Source organism: Mustela erminea, chromosome 3 (assembly GCF_009829155.1).
Source record: "Mustela erminea isolate mMusErm1 chromosome 3, mMusErm1.Pri, whole genome shotgun sequence".
In the NCBI taxonomy this organism is placed as follows: domain Eukaryota; kingdom Metazoa; phylum Chordata; class Mammalia; order Carnivora; family Mustelidae; genus Mustela; species Mustela erminea.
In genome coordinates, this window is record NC_045616.1 from 63706515 (window position 1) to 63714732 (window position 8218).

At 40.7% G+C, this 8218-nt stretch overlaps 1 long non-coding RNA gene across 1 annotated transcript; it reads left to right on the forward strand.

Annotated features, from left to right (window-relative positions):
* The first annotated feature begins 3385 nt into the window (after positions 1-3385).
* LOC116586238 lies at positions 3386-5166 on the forward strand. The gene is made up of 3 exons (XR_004283947.1): positions 3386-3442; positions 4197-4328; positions 5081-5166. It is a non-coding gene; the product is annotated as an uncharacterized LOC116586238 (long non-coding RNA).
* Positions 5167-8218: the final 3052 nt, after the last annotated feature.

Here is an 8218-nt window from a genome sequence, read left to right on the forward strand (position 1 = left end):
GTGGTAAGATGGAAGGAGCACAAAGTTTAATTAAGCAGAAATCTTAAAGTACTGTGGAATATGAGAGATTTAAAAGGTGGGGAAAGTCATGAACACTTTGGGAGAAAATCCCAAGTTTCTACTGTCTCCCAAGGTGACATCCCATAGGGGCTAAAATTCTCAGCTACTCCTCTTCTGCTGCTGCTTTAGTTTAGTAGGGAAACTGCTTCTTGTTTGTTCCTAAAACTTCCTAGAACTGCCATCAGCAGCTAGAGCCTCTCTTATAAAGTTAGGAGCTAAGGTCTCCACAGGAAAGGGTGCATGTGATTCAAGTTGTCTTCTGCCCACTGAAACTACTTTTACTGTCTGTGTTTTTGTTTGTTTTCTTCCTCATAGTTCCCCATCCCCCTCTTTAGGCCTCCCCAGCTTTGTAGAACCAGTTGGAAGTAGGTATGTGCTTTGGAATAATTAGTTTTTCTTTTAAAGGAAGTTACTCGCCTTAGGAAAAAAGAATGCTCACGCAATGTAGAAGCAGTCTATCTATAATCAGGAGTGAGCATTCTCTATCTCTGAGATTCTTAGGGATCTTAGCTGAGGTGACTGGTTCACAAAGGAGTCGATGAAAGACCAAGAAAGGAGGGGAAAGGAAAAAGGGAAGAGTGAATTTCGACCAAATATGAGCACTATTTTTTCTCCCTCGGTAACAAACATGGTCGTAGTCTCTGTTGTTAAGAAGGGAGTGCACTATTTATAACACAGGCTGTAGCCAGCTCTCTTATTGTGTCCACATATCTTCCCTCTGTTTACCTTCATCTTCCCAATGCCATCTTCCCCTTCTGGCTTTGAATGGCTGCCAGTTGAGACACAGCAGAAAAGAATTTATTGACAATGGAGGGGAGAAAGGAAGAGCTTGGAAGGAGGTAGATAAGATCACACCAGGCAAGTGTGAAACAAAACAAAGGATAATGACCCAAGGAGGCCCTCCTCAGCTTTTCTGAGCAACCCCACTGAAAGAGAAGCTGAAGAGCAATTGCCCAGGGCTGCACACAGTAAGTAATATTTTAATGCAAAATTACTGTCACTCATAGGTAAAAGTAGTCCAAGCAGTGTATGGGATCCTAACTGTATCTGCCACAAGTTACAATAAATTTGGTTACAAGTAGCAGAGAACCTAAACTAAAAGTGGCTTAAACCAAATAAGCATTTTTCTTTCTTTCTTGGGTAAAGGAAACTGGAGACAAGTAGTGTTAAGAATAGCAGGGCAGCCGATGCTTCCAAGGACCCTTCTATCTATCTGCTCCACCATCCCTAGCATGTCTTCCATCCTCATGGTCACCTTGAGGTTCAAGATGGCAGATGGAGCTCTGGCCTTTATACCTTCATTTCAACTCTCTGGAAGGAGCAGAATAAAAGCAAGAAGGGAAAAAGGGGCCCTTTCTAGTGGAGTGCACTCCCTTTTCAGAGTTTTTATCTCAATGACCAGGAGTACATGGCCATGTCTAGCAACAAGGGAGCTGGGAATATCATCTTTATTTTTAGCAACAATGTGCCCAGCTCAAACCTGAAGAAAGGCTCCCACTTCTCTGTCTTCTTGTTGTCCCTATACAGGGTGAGCACACATTGAGGACTGAATACAGTTGCTAACTAGCTAACTCAGAAACAGGAAACAACTTTGCTATCAAGAGTATGGGGGCACAGGAAAGGACATAAACCTAAGATCAAAGACATGTTATTTTATAAACATGAGCTTAGAGCACCTGGGTGGCTCAGTGGGTTAAGCCACTGCCTTCAGCTCAGGTCATGACCTCAGGGTCCTGGGATCGAGTCCCATATCGGGCTCTCTGCTCGGCAGGGAGCCTGCTTCCTCCTCTTTCTCTCTGCCTGCCTCTCTGCCTACTTGTGATCTCTCTCTGTCAAATAAATAAATAAAATCTTTAAAAAAAAAAAAAAAACATGAGCTTAAAATGTCAATGGAACTCTCATTAACACCTAGACTTGACTTTTAGCTAAATCCCCAAAAATGTGCACTGATACAAATGGTCCAGTGTAAAGAAGTAATCTGACAAACTAGCAAAACAGGCTCTCTTTTTAGAAAAAATATTGGGCATCTTATCCATTGCTCTGTCTTCAGCACCTATAACACTGAATGACTGAATTAACAACAGCAACTTTCTAAACAGTTTTATTGTCTTGATTTTCTCATTACACAGACTCCCTGCTTTTTCCTGTGCATTTTAAATACCTAGCATGTTCTCCATGTGATTTTAACTCTGCACAACAATAGGTTCCCACTCTGAAGTTTCTTCTGCCTGTGAATCTTACCTCTCTGAGGAGGTTTCCAGCTCTTCCCATGTATGTCTCAGCTGGAATAAACTAAAGCTACAGTTAATGGTACTTCCAAAGGCCATTCCTTCGGAGGTCCAGTAAACACTGATAAATCAGTCTTGGCTCATCCCTAAAATCTGACTTTTATCCTTCCATTTTGCACTTTCTAGGCTTTGGGTAATTTGTGCTACATCAATGACAGCATGTTATGTGATGTTCTTAGTAAACTCTCCCTGGTTGGGTCCGACCATGTCTGAAGCTAATTTTTCCCTTCCCATAGAAAGTGAGTAGGATTAGCAAATTATCCACTGTTCTCAGGAAAGGTACTGCCAAGGTCTCTCTGCTTCTTTCAGGAAGATAGGCTTCTCATCTTCCCCAAAGGAAAACATAAAACATGTGCAAATATTCTGCTCAGTGCTCTTGTAGATCTACCTCTTTCTTGTTCTTCTGAAATATATGTCACTATAAATAATGTAGGAAGAAATCTGACCCATATTCACCCAGAAAAGTTAAGAAAATTATAACTGAGGAGCACCTGGGTGGCTCTGTAGTTAAGCGTCTGCCTTCTGCTCAGCTCATGATCCCAGGGTTCTGGAATTGAGTCCCACATCAGGCTCCCTGCTCAGTGGGTAGCCTGCTTCTCCCTCTCCCACTTCCCCTGCTTGTGTTCTCTCTCTTTGTCTCTCTCTCTCTCTGTCAAATAAAAAAATAAAATCTTTTTAAAAATTATTATTGATGTCACCATGAGCTAATAATTTTGCCCTCAGAAAGGTAATGAAAGCAGGCAGGACAACACCTCTCCTTCCCTGACCCTTTATTGACAGAGTTGTTCTAGAAATTCTAGGTGCTTGGCTCTAGGCCATGTCTCTGCCCTACTTTTCACCAAGAGAAACATCTTTCTTCTGGAATCTAAGACTGTTTGGACTACCAAATGATTCTAGTTTCGGTAAAGAACTCAAAACACGGATGGCAATACCTGACCATTGTGTGACATTATATTTAATAGGGAATAAAGTGAGAGTAAAGTTGTTTGACTGGTCTCTGTCTTTAGGTGGCCTTCTCAAGGCAATGAAAAGAAAAATAGAGAAGTACAGTGTGGTACAAAGAAGGAAGGCATCCCGATTCTGACAGGCCTCAGGTACAGTGAAGTGTTCCTCTCCACTCTTTTCCTCCCGAATAAGCCACTACCATCTGGTCCACTCTTCTCCAGCAGGCCCAGCAGAGTCTAAAACTTCAACCTGCCTCTTTAGTGGATCTTTTTCCTCCTTTTTTTTAAAATTTTTTTAATTTTTAAAAAAATTTTTTATTTACATATATTTTTTTAAAGATTTTATTTATTTATCAGAGAGAGAGAGTGGGGGAGAGCAAGCACAGGCAGACAGAATGGCAGGCAGAGGCAGAGGGAGAAGCAGGCTCCTTGCTGAGCAAGGAGCCCGATGTGGGACTCGATCCCAGGACGCTGGGATCATGACCTGAGCCGAAGGCAGCTGCTTAACCAACTGAGCCACCCAGGCGTCCCTTATTTACATATTTTTAAAATCTTTTTCCTCCTTTACCATAAGAAGGGAGTAGGACTGTCTTGGTTTGGATTCCCCAAAGGTAAAGACTGAGTCAAAATCTGGGGTGCAATGGCTTCTTTGCGGGATGACCCTGGAAAGTCAGAATAAGAATGCAAAGTGTAGAAGGGAAGAAAGAAGGACCAATATCCAGCTAGTTACCATTGTGGGCAAGTGGGGCTCAATCCTGCTGGGGACCCTCTGAGGAGCCTTGTAGAATGAACCTCTGAAGGATGGCTAGGTGAGGTGGGAACATTTATTCACCAACCCCAGTCCCTCTTTGGTTGAGAAATGCCTTCTGGAGCACACTTTCAGCTGTGTGTTTGTGTGTGCAAGGACTCAGCTACTGAGGCTATGGAAAAACCCTGAGGCAAAAAGTTGAAAGACCTGATGGTGGGCACTTGAAGAGAGAAGATTTCAACCTGCCAGGAATTTTTGACCACACTTGCAGCTGAAGGTGGCACATAGGTAAGAGATGTGACAAGTAACTCATTTGCTATGAGGACTGCATTATGAGTTATCATACCAGTCTTCTTGTTCTTTTACTTTCCCATTGGGTACATCCCTGAGGTACTTTAAGAGATGGCCTGAAACTGTTCCCCCTGAAATTGTTATGATTGCCTCCTCATGGCTAGGCAGTAGTATTCCATTCATCAATCACGTTCTAAAAGTGTCTGATTTTCTCACTCTGGTTATCCTTGGCCTCTGAGTTGACCTGGCCCCAGTAACTGGTAACAGTCAACATTTGTAAGCTTGCAAGTGCTCTAGCTTACCGAGGGAAAGGGATCAATATATACTTGTTGATGATTCTAACAGGGAAACTCTAACTCTTAGAAACACTGTTAAGCAGGAACTTGTCTAGTCATATAAAATCAACAAACATTTCTTGCAGTAAGTATTTCAAAAAAAGGAAAAGAGAGCAGATGGGCAGTTAAATAGAAATTCATGGAACTTTCATGCACAGATGGAGTTACAATGTTTCTGGTATCTAAAATCTCATCTTGCCAGACAGAGGAGTCATATTGATCTCAGGGGCGGAGCGGGGTCGGGGGTGGGGTGTTGGTTCTAAAATCAGTGTAAAAATGAAATTCCAGTAAAATATCAGGGGTGTGTGTGTGTGTGTGTTTTAACAGTGTGGGGAAGGAAAAATATCAGAGTCAAAAATTCTTAAAATCTCTTTATATTTCATAAAAAACAGTGTGCATATTTTGTTTTTACAGTTTGGACAGAAATTCTTATGCACACTAGGTGTGAAATCCTTGAATATTGGGAGAGTCTACCTAAAAATAGTTAAGTATGTTCAATCTTTCTGCCTTTAAGATTCAACTATTAAATCCTAAAATGAATGAGAGGTAGTTGGTGAAGGCTACCATGTGCTTGCTTGTCTACAGGATGGCTCAAAGCTGTGTCACTCCACTCTGTGCTATTAGATTTGAGATGTGTTGTTGTCAGTGTTCACCCATTACTGGTGATGTGTTCTGCAAATTCTTTCTTCCAGTTGGTCATGTGTCCTTTGACTTGGCTTATGGTGATATTTTCCATACAAAAAGATATTTTAAAACTTTTTAATGAAGTCTTTCTTTCCTTGCATCTGGATTTTGAATTATAGGTAAAAAGCCTTTTTTCACAACCCAGTAGAAAAGGAATTTATCTGGATTTTCTTTTAGTACTTATTTGGGTTTATTCTTTACATCAAGATCTCTACTTCCTTTGGAGTCTATTCCTGTGTGTAGTGTGAGGTTTAGATACAATTTTATCTTCTGTCAAGTGGTTATATTTCTGGTTTTATTATACACAAAACACTGTGTTCTCTTCAGTCACGCATTCATAAGCTCTCTCATAGGCTGAGTTACCTCTGCCAATAGTGAGTCACATTCATTTTTTTTTGTTTGTTTGGTTTCAAAGGGTACTATTCTCTAGAACTGTTTATAGATTCTAGGGGTGTCCCTTATTTGGAGTCCTTGTGCTTCATGAACAGAATACTGTGTTTGGAAAGCACTTTTCTGATGGTCCAGCCCTGCTCAGTGATTGCGGAAATTTTAAATAAGGTGGATGATATGGTTCCCATGTTTTAAAGAGTTCATCTGGTGGAAGCACTTGTGGACTGATTAAAAAACAATCAAAAGCAACATAGAAAGTGGAATTTACATTTTGGTTACTGCCTCCTACCAGAAGGTATTTCTCTGTACTAAGACCATGGGTGTTTATGGAGGAGCTGCTTTTGAAGAGTTGATTTCAGCTGCAGGTAACGGAGAATGTAACTCCCACAGGCTTAAACATATTTTCTCCTCTTATATCAAGAAATTTGTAGGTAAGTGATTACAAGCATTGGTTCACTAGTTCAGTGTCAGGGATAGCACCTCTACCATTGTGTTGGCCTTTAGCACATGGTTCCAAGATGGTTGCTGAAGCTCCAGGCATTACATCCATGTCCTAAAGAGTAGTAAAATATGCGAGCTCAAAATATACCACTCTGGCATAAAAATTATTTTGAGCTCGAGACATTTGAAATATAGCAGATCAAAAAAGGGCATTGTGACTTTCCAGTTTCTTCTTGAAAGCAGGAGGTATACCAGGAAGAAAAGGACATTCTTTTTTTTTTTTTTAATTTCTTTTCAGCATAACAGAATTCATTGTTTTTGCACCACACCCAGTGCTCCATGCAATACATGCCTTCCTTAATACCCACCACCCGGCTCCCCCAATCTCCCACCCCCTGCCCCTTCAAAACCCTCAGATTGTTTTTCAGAGTCCATAGTCTCTCATGGTTCACCTCCTCTTCCAATTTCCCTCAACGCCTTTTTCCTCTCCATCTCCCTATGTCCTCCATGTTATTTATTATGCTCCACAAATAAGTGAAACCATATGATACTTGACTCTCTCTGCTTGACTTATTTCACTCAGCATAATCTCTTCCAGTCCCGTCCATGTTGCTACAAAAGTTGGGTATTCGTCCTTTCTGATGGAGGCATAATACTCCATAGTGTATATGGACCATATCTTCCTTATCCATTCATCCGTTGAAGGGCATCTTTGTTCTTTCCACAGTTTGGCGACCATGGCCATTGCTGCTGTAAACATTGGGGTACAGATGGCCCTTCTTTTCACTACATCTGTATCTTTGGGGTAAATACCCAGTAGTGCAATTACAGGGTCATAGGGAAGCTCTATTTTTAATTTCTTGAGGAATCTCCACACTGTTCTCCAAAGTGGTTGCACCAACTTGCATTCCCACCAACAGTGTAAGAGGGTTCCCTATCTCCACATCCTCTCCAACACACCTTGTTTCCTGTCTTGCTAATTTTGGCCATTTTAACTGGTGTAAGGTCGTTTCTCAATGTGGTTTTAATTTGAATCTCCCTGATGGCTAGTGATGATGAACATTTTTTCATGTGTCTGATAGCCATTTGTATGTCTTCATTGGAGAAGTGTCTGTTCATATCTTCTGCCCATTTTTTTAATATGATTATCTGTTTTGTGTGTGTTGAGTTTGAGAAGTTCTTTATAGATCCTGGATATCAACCTTTTATCTGTACTGTCATTTGCAAATATCTTCTCCCATTCCATGGGTTGCGTTTTTGTTTTGTTGACCGTTTCCTTTGCTGTGCAGAAGGTTTTGATCTTGATGAAGTCCCAAAAGTTCATTTTCACTTTTGTTTCCTTTGCCTTTGGAGACATATCTTGAAAGAAGTTGCTGTGGCTGATATCGAAGAGGTTACTGCCTATGTTCTCCTCTAGGATTCTGATGGATTCCTGACTCACGTTGAGGTCTTTTATCCATTTCGAGTTTATCTTTGTGTATGGTGTAAGAGAATGGTCAAGTTTCATTCTTCTACATATAGCTGTCCAATTTTCCCAGCACCATTTATTGAAGATTTTTCCACTGTATATTTTTTCCTGCTTTGTCGAAGATTATTTGACCATAGAGTTGAGGGTCCATATCTGGGCTCTTTACTCTGTTCCACTGGTCTATGTGTCTGTTTTTATGCCAGTACCATGCTGTCTTGGTGATCACAGCTTTGTAGTAAAGCTTGAAATCAGATAACTTGATGCCGCCAGTTTTATTTTTGTTTTTCAACATTTCCTTAGCAATTCGGGGTCTCTTCTGATTCCATACAAATTTTAGGATTATTTGCTCCAGCTTTTTGAAAAATACTGGTGGAATTTTGATCAGAATGGTAATAAAAGTATAGATTTTTCTAGGCAGTATAGACACTTTAACAATGTTTATTCTTCCGGTCCAAGAGCATGGAATGGAATTTTGCGTCTTCTTCAATTTCTTTCATGAGTGTTCTGTAGTTCCTCGAGTACAGATCCTTTACCTCTTTGATTAGGTTTATTCCCAGGTATTATGGTTC